Source organism: Muntiacus reevesi, chromosome 22 (genome assembly GCF_963930625.1).
Source record: "Muntiacus reevesi chromosome 22, mMunRee1.1, whole genome shotgun sequence".
Classification (NCBI taxonomy): domain Eukaryota; kingdom Metazoa; phylum Chordata; class Mammalia; order Artiodactyla; family Cervidae; genus Muntiacus; species Muntiacus reevesi.
In genome coordinates, this window is record NC_089270.1 from 25,265,268 (window position 1) to 25,277,526 (window position 12,259).

Genomic DNA, 12,259 nt, shown 5'->3' on the forward strand with positions numbered 1-12,259 from the left:
GCTGCCTGTGGGGTCGCATAGAGTCAGACACGACTGACGTGGCTTAGCAGCAGCAGCAGCAGCAACCTGAGCTGCTGAAGACATGCAGACACTTTTGCATCAAAAGTATAGATGCAAGGGTTTGGACTTAAGTCTGCCTATTCTTTATACTCCTTCAAGTATCAAATCTGTTTGCTCACCTACATTACACGTGTAGGATAAACGGGAAAACAAGCTGACACTAGTGCCCACCAGCTTACAATGTTTCTAATGAACTCATTCTGCAGGTGAATTATCGCTTGCTAAGAAAGAACTGTCATAGAGGGGGAAATCTCCCCCACTCCATACCCCCATTGTGTTCTTGCTGCTAGACTAGTAATAAAATGGACACAGGACAGATTAAGAGGAGAAAAAAAATTTTTTTTAATTTGTACAGAAAGAGGTCTCATAGACATGGTACCAAAGGAAGTGGCCAAAGTCGGCAGCTTTTATACTTTTCAGACAAAAACTATAAATTTGTGAGGAATTGACAGGACAAAGAAATTGAGGTTTGGGATGCTCAATTAGCAAAGAATCTAAACAGAATTTGGGCTTAAGGTAGTAAATTCAAAAAGTAACATATTTGTAACACAGGCCTCTAAGCCTTCATTTCCTGTCTCTGACTATTAGGGGGTGTCTTTCTACTTCCAGATGTGGGGTGGGGGTCAGGGGTCACCTTTCACAGGAGAGATTTAATTCCTGTTTCAGGGAGACAGAGAATGTCTCCCATGGTACCCTCCTTATGTTGACCATTTCTTAAATAACTTTGATTCAAAATGAGCAATATGCCATTGAGGTCCATGTTGGTGACCTACCCTGGGCCCCAACAAAACCAATGAGTAAAAAGTAAATTTAGGAAGATAACTGAAGTACTATCATGAACTTTTCAACTAATCTTCAGACATTGGTAACTTCACAGCACTTTATGCATGACAGTCACAAAAAAAATACGTGAAATAGAGATCATTTGATAGGGCTTAGCATTCAAAATATTTTTAAAGCCATAAGATGTGAATTTCATATAAGTCTGACCATTATATGAAACAATGGGAAGAGTGGGTTTGGTGCTTGAGTTACGTATCTGGTCTGTGATATAATTCATGCCTAACATGAAATAGTCAACTTTTCAGTAGGATTTTTGACACTAATCCCCATCTCAGCAAACAGGTACAGAGACTTGAGAGAAAATTCAGTTTTACCCTGATAGTGTTTATGTCTTAAATACACACAGCAGAGGTAACGGATTGCCCACCCAGTCTCCTTTCACCGCCAGCCCTTAGTACCTGTCCTTCCTTCTTCCTAACATAACCTTTGTTTTGTTCAGTATGTCCCACACATACAAAGCTGTGGGTTTTCAGGAGCATTCCCCACTTAGCCACACACCCCAGGGTGAGTTGCAATTAATCCATGCAATCACTGTGGTCTCATTTCCTTTGCTGTTAATAGATTTGCCAGTAAATGGGTCTTCGAGCCAATTCTGGCCATGACACAGGAAGACACAAATCGAGCTAAGGATTCAAATGCCAATCCTGTTCAAGTGGCATGCTTTCCCGTATCAGCAGTAGCTTGGGTTCTGACTGTCAAACTCACACAGTAGACTTTATTCTAATACTTCATTTTTTTTAACTTGACAGAGAGGTGAAGAGAGGAGTACTGAATGCACAGTACCTTCGAGCCACCCACAAGTTCAGGGACCACCAACACACACAGCCTCTTGGCCCCTAGAACCTACCCGGGTCACCTATGGGAAGTTCCAGGTGCATGGATTCATTTGATTGGCTTCTCACCAGTTTCTCTCTGGATGGCAGCTTAGAGCTCTCCCTCCACAGGTGCACCCCACAGAGCAGGGATTTCACAGAAAACAGGCAGATAGCTTCCAGCGCAAAGCACTTCTCTCTAGCTTAACGTGACAGTTTCCAAGGAAACAGTGTTGTGAGAAGGAAGATCCAGGTAGGTCTAAATCTCTGTGGAGCTCCAGGCCGGATGTTAATTCTTACTCGTAGGCAATTGGCTGGGAGCTTCAAGGAAATGCTTCCAGGCTTTTAAGAAGGGACAAAGAAGAAGATAGTCTTATTCCTCCTCACATTTTTGTGTCTGAAACTGATGCCTAGAACTACATTTTCCTGGTTCATTGAATTCCCCAGCTCCACTCTAAGATATCTGTTTTCACAACTTCTCCACTTTCTTCAAACCTCTTTTCCCAGTTCTTACTTCCAACTGATATCTTGCTTTCCTACCTAGTGGAGAAAATAAAAGCAGTTACAGGAGAGCTTCCACACACGCCCACCACCACCACATACCAAAAGGTCTGCACATCCTCCACCTCCCCTCCTGTTGCTGAGGATGTATTGCTTACCTTCACCCTAAGGCCACCCTCCACTTGTGTTTTAGCTCCTGACCCCACGCATCTATTCAAGGACATCACTTTAGCAACTGCAGACCCTTCCCTTCTCTAGTTGGTTATTCCCATCTGCAAACAGTCGTTAGTATTTCCTATCTGGAAAATCTTTTACACTGGACTCCACTAGTCCAACCGTGGACTATTTCTCTGCTCCCCATTACAGCAAAACACCTCTGTGTCTGTTATCCCCAATTCTTTTAGTGTTATTTTTTGTAATTATTTGTAACTAAAGTTGCCTTAAATATTCCTGCAGGAACTCACTAATTTTTTCCATTGAATATGACTCAAGGTTATTAAGTTGTGAGAAAGAGTGCTTCAGTATGAGAAATCCATCACCGAATTGTAGCGTATTGGATTAACTTTCGAATAGGACCAAACAAATTAAAGAAATGCTCATGTCCAAACTTGAACAAGGAAGTTACTTCTTTGAATTGCTCAGTCATGTCCAACTCTTTGCGACCCCATGGACTGTAGCTGCCAGGCTTCTCTGTCCATGGAATTCTCCAGGCAAGAATACTGAAGTGGGTTGCCATTCCCTTCTTCAGGACATCTTCCCGACCGAGGGGTTGAACCCGGGTCTCCTGCATTGCAGGCTGATTCATTACCATCTAAGTCACCAGGAAGCCTTTGAATCTTATATCCACATATTTTTTCATAACTGATTTATTGCCTTGGCCTAATATGGGAGTATTTGAGAGATTATGATTGACAGCAAAGTGTAGTATTATCTTAGCAACCCAATTATATGCTTTGTCATTTTTTTGAGCACAAGATGCTTTTTAACCATTGATCATTAAGAAGAATGTTAATTATACAAGATTAGAAAATTTAAGTTATTTGACATGTCCTGTATTAACTCTGTGTACATGTTTAGTCACTTCAGTCATGTCCAACTCTTTGTGATCCTTTAGAATGTAGTCCACCAGATTTCTCTGTCCATGGGATTCTCCAGGCAAGAACACTGCGATGGGTTGCCATGCACTCCTGCAGGGGATCTTCCTGACCGAGAGACTGAAGCTGTGTCTCCTGTCTCTCTTGCATTGCAGGCGGATTCTTTACTCGCTGAGCCATCAGGGAAGCCCATGTATTAACTGAGGTTATTTAAAATGAGCTTCAAAATTCTGTTATCTTTATCACATATTTATTAAATATCTTTAGGAGCTATCTTATCAGCTGCTTTAATCCATGAGTGATATCAGTTATGTCATATGTTTATAATATTTCCTTAAAAATTATTTGGCCGTGCTGTATAGCGTGTGAGATCTTAGCTCCCTGACCAGGGATAGAACTGATGTCCCCTGCATTTGGAAGCATAGAGTCTTGACTACTGGACTTCCAGGAAAGTCTTATAATTTTTCTTAAAGAAGAAACAAACTTGAAATTTTATGTTTTCCCTTGTGTGAGTATATTGAATTGTGGCAATAACCTGGTGAAGTCAATGACAGTGTTAGTTGCTCAGTTGTGTCTGACTCTTTGTGACCCCCATGGACTGTAGCCCACCAGGCTCCTCTGTCCTTGGAAATCTCCAGGCAAGAAAACGGGAGTGGGTAGCCATTCCCTCCCTGGTGGCTCAGAAGGTAAAGAATTCACCTGCAGTGCAGGAGATCTGGGTTTGATCTTGGGTTGGAAAGATCCCCTGGAGAAGGTGAAGTCAGCAGAGCAAAACAATTCTTCAATTTTTTAAAAAAGATGGCTAAAATAAAGTGCTTATGATAAAAACCAGGATATGATAACCATCCAAAAGGGCTTCAGAAACGCAGGGGGACCACACATAAGTCTAAATTTAAGCAGGCATAAAAGATCTTATCCTTTGGAGGCCAAAGAACAACTACACAAGTACAGAATGGCTGAACCACAGCATTGATGGAAAACAGGCAGTGCAATGAACCTGCGATTATATTTTGTCTGCAGTTGTACTTCAAAACTCTACCAAAATCTTAGACTGAGTTGAAAACAGGATGTTTTGTGTTTGGCCTACATTTACTGAGCATTGTACTGGCCTTGCTTTACAAGGAATAAGCAGCTGTCACACAAGGAGTACTCAGAACATGGAGGTGATTTTTTTTTCCACTCAATTTGGGCATTATGTAGATAGACACAATTTCTCCCAGGAACCGCTAAAGAACACCTGGAGGAGCAGGGATGATTTCTTGGAGTGCAGCCTCAGGGATACGTGTTTGCTGTTGAAGTCTGCATGACCCTAAGGACTCAAGCTATGATCAATGAACAGGGCCACGGGAAAACAGAGTTCATCCCAGTACATACGGCAGAAATTTGGGATGGTAAAAAGCACAAAATTATCAAGGAGACTTGAGAAAGGAAAGGGAACCAGTACTATGTACCATACAACATGGATGAACTCTTTATTGCTGCATCATAAAGTATCCCTAAACTCAGTGGCTTAAAACAGCACACACTTATCTCCCATGATCTGCAGGTCAGGCTTTGGGCCATGGCTTTGCTGGGCCTTTTCCTACAGGGTCTCTCAGAAGGCTGCAATCAGGTGGCAGCCAGAGATGGGGACATCTCAAGATCCAGCTGGGGCAAGAAGGGCTTCCAAGTTCACTTTGTGGTTGTTGGGCAGGACTAAGTTCTTTCTGGGCTACTGGACCAAAGTCCTTATTTGGCTATTGGTTGGAGGCTGCCCTTGGTTTCTTGCTAAGGTGCCTTCTTCTCCATCAGAGCAAATGCTTGGGAAAAGCCAGGGAAAGTACAGACTTCTTAGGTGGTGCTAGTGGTAAAGAACTTGCCTGCCAACACAGGAGACATAGAGACATGGATATGATCCCTGGATCTGGAAGATCTTCTGGAGAGGGGCATGGCAACACACTCCAGTATTCTTGCCTGGAGAATCCCTGGATGGAGGAGCCTGGCGGGCTCTTGTCATTGGGTAGCAAAGAGTCAGACACAACTAAAGTGACTTAGCACAGGACACACACACAGGGCACCCTCAAAATGGAAGAAAATAGACAGAAACGAGAACTTTTTAGTGACTGAAATCAAAGTTGAGAGGTAGGTATTAAGGTTGGTATTAAGGATGAAATTTCTTGTTTGTGCAACTGGAAAAAAGGATGGCACCAGTCCACCTTAAATAAGCATACAAGAGGACCAGGCCTAGGGAGAGAAAGAACATCAATTTTGTCTTTAACATGTATCTGAGATAGCTTTGTGATACCAGTTGGAGACAATGAAGTGGACAGCAGCTCTGAGAAGAGAACTGGCCTGAAGATAAAAATTTGTGATAGTACGTCTAGATGGTAGTTGACAGTTTTACACTGTTATACTTATTACTGACCACTGTTACAGTTACTCTGACTTTTCAATTATCCGTTTGCAGGGATCCCAGCCTGGAATAAGGTTAAGAGATCAGTCAGTTCAGTTGCTCAGTCGTCTCTGACTCTTTGCAACCACATGAACTGCAGCACGCCAGGCTTCCCTCTCCATCACCAACTCCCGAAGCTTGCTCAAACTCATGTCCATCCAGTCGGTGACACCATCCAACCATCTCATCCTCTGTCATCCCCTTCTCCTCCTGCCTTCGATCTTTCCCAGCATCAGATCTTCTCCAGTGGGTTAGTTGTTTGCATCAGGTGGCCAAAGTATTGGAGTTACAGCTTCAGTATCAGTCCTTCCAATGAATATTCAGGACTGATTTCCTTTAGGATGGACTGGTTTGATCTCCTTGCAGTCCAAGGGACTCTCAAGAGTCTTCTCCAACACCACAGTTCAAAAGCATCAATTCTTTGGTGCTCAGCTTTCTTTATAGTCCAACTCTCACATCCATACATGACTACTGGAAAAACCATGGCTTTGACTAGATGGACCTTTGTCAGCAAAGTAGTGTCTCTGCTTTTTAACATGCTGTCTAGGTTGGTCATAGCTTTTCTTCCAAGGAGCAAGTGTCTTTTAATTTCATGGCTGCAGTCACCACCTGCAGTGACTTTGGAGCCCAAGAAAATAGTCTCTCACTGTTTCCATTGTTTCCCCATCTATTTGCCATGAAGTGATGGAACCGATCTTAGTTTTCTGAATGTTGAGTTTTAAGGCCACAGGACTGGAAGAGGTCAGTTTTAATTCCAATCCCAAAGAAAGGCAATGCCAAAGATTGTTCAAACTATTGCACAATTGTACTCATCACACCCCATGTGGCTCAGCTGGTAAAGAATTCGCCAACAATGCAGGAGATCTGGGTTCGATCCCTGGGTTTGGAAGATCCCCTGGAGAAGGGAAAGGCTACCCACTCCAATATTCTGGCCTGGAGAATTCCAAGTGGGTTGCAAAGAATAGCACACAACTGAGCGACTTTCACTTTCACACGCTAGCAAAGTGATGCTCAAAATTCTCCAAGCCATGCTTCAACAGTACGTGAACTGTGAACTTCTAGATGTTCAAGCTGGATTTAGAAAAGGCAGGGGAACCAGAGATCAAATTGCCAATATCTGTTGGATCATCGAAAAAGCAAGAGAGTTCCAGAAAAATATCTACTTCTGCTTTATTGACTACGCCAAAGCCTTTGACTGTGTAGATCACAACAAACTGTGGAAAATTCTTAAAGAAATGGGAATACCAGACCACCTGACCTGCCTCCTAAGAAATCTGTATGCAGGTCAAGAAGCAACAGTTAGAACAGGACATGGAACAACAGACTGGTTCCAAATTGTAAAAGGAGTACATCGAGGCTGTATACTGTCACCCTGCTTATTTAACTTATATGCAGAGTACGTCATGCAAAATGCTGGACTGGATGAAGCACAAGCTGAAATCAAGATTGCTGGGAGAAATTATCAAGAACCTCAGATACGCAGATGACACCACCCTTATGGCAGAAAGCGAAGAACTAAAGAGCCTCTTGATGAAAGTGAGAGGAGAGTGGAAAAAGTAGGCTTAAAACTCAACATTCAGAAGTTAAGAGATACTTGGTATCAAATTTATTACCTCCTTCCAACTGCACTCATCATGTCCCCCACCCTCAACACCTTGTTTTGAAGAGTTAAGTTTCAATAAAATAAAAGCATGCAGCATCCCATGATCTCCACATCCTGGTATTCATGTGTTGTTGCTCAGTCGTGTCTGACTCTTTGTGACCCCATGGACTGTAGCCTACGAGGTTCCTTTGTCCCTGGGATTTTCCAGGCAGGAATACTGGAGTGGGTTGCCATTTCCTTCTCCAGGGGATCTTCCCAACCCAGGGATCAAACCCGGGTCTCCTGCATTGCAGGCAGACGCTTTACCCTCTAAGCCACTGTAATTCCTTCCCAAGAGTGGGCAGGATCTGACTTGCTTCTAGCCAATCAGCTATGGTAAGGTGGTGGATGCCACTCCTGTGATATTATTTTATCTAAGACTCAAGTCTGCTGTGGCTAGACCTTCCCCTTGCTGTCTTGATGAAGTCAGCAAGCATGCTGAGGGAGCCCATGAGGCAAGCAACTAGGGGTGACCACTAATTACTGAGAACAGGCTTCAGCCAACTGCCAGGAAGAAACTGAAGCCCTAGCTCTATGACTGTAAGGACATGAATTCTACCAACAACTGAATGAACTTTAGAAGCCGAGTCTCCTCTAGTTGAGCCTACAGATGAGAATACAGCCATACTGTCACCTTGATTGCAGCCTTGGGACAAAAGCAGAGGATCTAGCTAAGCTGTGCCCTGACTCATGACCCAGTGACTGTGGAGATAGTTAAGTGTTAAGTCACTAAATTTGTGGTAATTTGTAATGCAGAATAGAAACCTAGGTAATATTTAAGCTTTTATTCAGTTCACCCTACTTTTAAACATACTAACCATTTTTGTTGCATAACACTTGCCTGCTTTTTTTGTTTCACAGGCTTTATTTATGCAATCTCATTTTGGATCTAGAACACAAGGGTGAAAAAAGGATCAGAAAGCCCACATCATGTCCACCACAGCAACTAATTTACATCTCACCTTTCCCTTGATACTTATTATTATTTCAGGGTATTTCAGGGTTATTTCAGGGTGTTAGCAACATGAAACCATAGAGAGGTGACAGAGCTTGTTAAGAGTCACAAAATGGTGAGTTTTACCCCTATAGATATCCCACTAGATTCAATACGTTTAAATAAATCTAGAATTAAAAGCCAGAGCTAAAAAAAGACTAGAAAGCAATTAATGGAACTCCTGTTTACATTCTCATAGGTAGAATAATGTAATTACAATGTGGTCTCATGTTCTTTTAATAAGCAAAAATCAAAGGTAATGTATAATTGTAGCAAGGTTGCTGTGTAAAACTTTTTCAAACTAAGACTAGTCACAACTGCTTAGAGTGAATATGGAAAAACTTACTTCAAGACAAAAATGAGTTAATTCAAAGGAAGGGAAACCACATTTAAGATAGGTATGTGTCATACCTTAATGTTTTTCCCTCTGCAAACAGTTATTTTCATTTTGAAGGGTTATAGAAAACCCTAAAGCTTCTGAGTTGTAGACATAGAAGAACTGCAAGAATAATTGTAGAGTTTCTGGAAGGGAAAGAAGTCACTAATCCACAAAAGGGATGAACGGATATTATTTTCTTTAGATAAATATCTTCTATTTGGTTAGCAGGGCAGATTCTTAACAAAAGAAAACACAGTTTGACTAGGTTCACTAGTAAAGAATTAGTCTACATTGATGATGTCTTTCATTAAAGCTGTTGGAAAAGGCTTTTTTCATTTTTCAGAATTGCATTAAGAAACCAGTTTGAGGGTCACAGCTTGCTGTTTTCCCTTTAATTCCAAATTTGCTCTGGGTAAGATGAGTTCATTGTTCATTTAATATATCTGAAGGTCCTTCCTCAGGACTCAAGGCTGAGTCATCCAAATGTTGAGTTCTTGATTGTCTTCTCTCTATACTCACCCTCTGTAAGAACGTACCCTGATGGGCTTAAATTGCATCTGTATATTTTTTCCAGACCTAATTAGCTCCAAACAGCCTACCAAATATCTATTTGCGGAAATATATCTACTTGGGTTTCAGATTTAGCAAGCCTAACACACAACTTTAGATCCCACACCAAACCTGCTCCTCCCACCTTCCCCCAGGATTATTCTTGTCTTGCTCCTCTACTCCCCAGACACGTGCACCAACCCGTCTTCTTGGGTCTACCTGTAAAATGTATCCCAAACCCCACCATTTTAGACCCTACCACCCCTACAGTGTAGTCTGAACTATATCTATTTTTGCTTAGATGAGGCCAATAGCCTCCCACCTAGTCCCCTGGCTTTCTCTCTTAACCTCTTCCCCAAAGACAATTCTTGACATAGTGGTGAAAGTAATCTATGAATACAAACCAGATCTAATCACTCCTCTGGGTTCCCATCAGAGTAAAATACAAACTCCTTTCTAGAAGCTACAAAGCATTTGATACTTAATGTACTTGTTTACTGTTGTTTATGCTGCCAGATATATGGGGAAATTAAATGGGGAAGGGACTTTTTCTCATTTATAAACTCAGTAAACATTCATTGAACGAATGCCTTTTACTCTAACAGTAAAGCTTTTCATTCTGATGAGCATTATGAGGCCCCTACCTCGCTGCAACAAAACTTTCAAGAACAGGTTTGATTTTCTATCAGTGTAATTTCAAAGTAACTAAGTTGGTGATGGATAGGGAGGCCTGGCGTGCTGCAGCCCATGCAGTTGCAAAGAGTCGGACATGACTGAGCGACTGAACTGAACTTAAACATTTAAAATGTGAGCTGTTACTTAACCTCTTGTAGTAATCTTGGATGATTATTCTTTTCTGACATGCCAGAGACATGCAACTTGTACTTGAATAAAACTCAAAATAAGGACAAGTATGTTTTGTGCTTTATGACTGCTCCAGTGTTGTAGTTTCCAATACATGGGAATAGCTGCCCCCCACCATTTTCTTTCTTTTCTGGCTGTGCCACACAGCATGTGGGATCTTAGTTCCCTGACAAGGTATTGAACCTGCGCCCCCTGCATTTGCAGTATGGAGTCTTAACCATTGAACCTCCAGGAAGTCCAGAAATAGCCTTTAATGTGAAGGCTGACAAATGGGCAGAGGAAAGAACATGTTCAAAAGCAAAGTGAAGGATGAAAAAGCAGGTTATGTGCCATGATAGCTAATATATTCATACAGTTCTAAAATATTCTTGAAGGGAGCAAAATTAGAGATTGGTAGAGCACTGAGGGTCTTATCCTCCGGGCTAAGGACTCCGAACGGTAGGCAATTGCAGTCTCTTTGGCTCTTATTTTCATTTCAGGAAGCTTTAGTTCAGTTCAGTCGCTCAGTCATGTCTGACTCTTTGAGACCCCATGAACCGCAGCACACTAGGCCTCCTTGTTCATCACCAACTCCCAGAGTTTATCCATTTAGTCAGTGACGCCATCCAACCATCTCATCCTCTGTCGTCTGCTTCTCCTCCTGCCCTCAGTCCTTCCCAGCATCAGGGTCTTTTCCAATGAGTCAACTCTTTGCATCAGGTGGCCAAAGTATTGGAGTTTCTGCTTCAGCATCAGTCCCTCCAATGAATATTCAGGACTGATTTCCTTTAGGATGGACTGGTTGGATCTCCTTGCAGTCCAAGGGACTTTCAAGTCTTCTCCCACACCACAGTTCAAAAGCATCAATTCTTCGGCGCTCAGCTTTCTTTATAGTCCAACTATCACATCCATACATGACTACTGGAAAAACCATAGCCTGACTAGATGGACTACTGTGGTGAATATTGAGGATGGCCTGGAGAGGTAATGATCACTTGGAGGTGGAGACTGGGTTAGGAGGCTTCAGAAGCAATTCAGGTAAAAACAAACAAACAAACAAGACCCCCAAACTATGGCTATGTGAGGAAGGTGTCCTTTTGGGCTCCAGGCTGGACTGTGCAGCTTCGAGGGCTTCTTGCATCTTCTCTACTCCAAGCCAGCCTGAGTGACTGAACTCTGGCAAACTATCACTGATTTTGCAGCTATTTCTTTCTGAAGATCTTTGTTATTCTGTTATTCTTGGAAGTCACCTTCTTTCTCCTGACCCACTTCTCTTTATTCTTATAATGTTGGCCTGAAACGGTCACCACATGGTGTCAACTTTAGGCGAACGTCACACAGTGTGAGCTGGTCTGGTAATAATCACATGGCCCTCTGATGGCTGACACCATCTTCAGAGGCGTGGCAGGGGTGGGAGGGGGCGGGACGTGGTGCCGTATTCACCGGTGCTCTGTAACACACAACCATCTCCCTTTTCAATACTTCCTTTAAACGTTTGTGCCCTAGTGGACTCCTCAAATTATTCCTGAAACCAGGAGGCAGATGAAATATATTATGCCCTAACTCTCTTGCTGTCTTGCCTTTAAATAAGCCTGTCATCGTCGTTCAGTCACTAAGCCGTGTCTGATTCTTTGTGGCCCCATGGAGTGCAGCACCAGGCTTCCCTGTCCCTCACCATCTCCCAGAGTTCACCCAAGTTCACGTCCGTTGAAATGGTGATGCCATCCAATCATCTCATCCCCTGCTATTCTCTTCTCCTTTTGCCTTCAATCTTTCCCAGCATCAGGGTCTTTTCCAATAAGTTGGTTGTTCACATCAGGTGTCAACGTATTGGAGCTACTTTAAGTAAAAATCATCGTGAAGAAAGATTGCTCAGTTTACAAACATCCAAACCTACTTCATCTGTTTTTGTTCTAATTAGTCCCCTCCAATCTTCTGGCATAATTGGTTATTGGATTTAAATGCTAAGACTGCTGTTATCACCCAGTTATAGCAAAGTTCTCTTAGTAAGAGAAGGATGCCTCTCACAACTTCCCCCTGCCTCATCCTTTACAAAAAACAAAATACTACTCTCAAAATCTTAAAAAGGGAACCAAAACCAGGGATTAGGT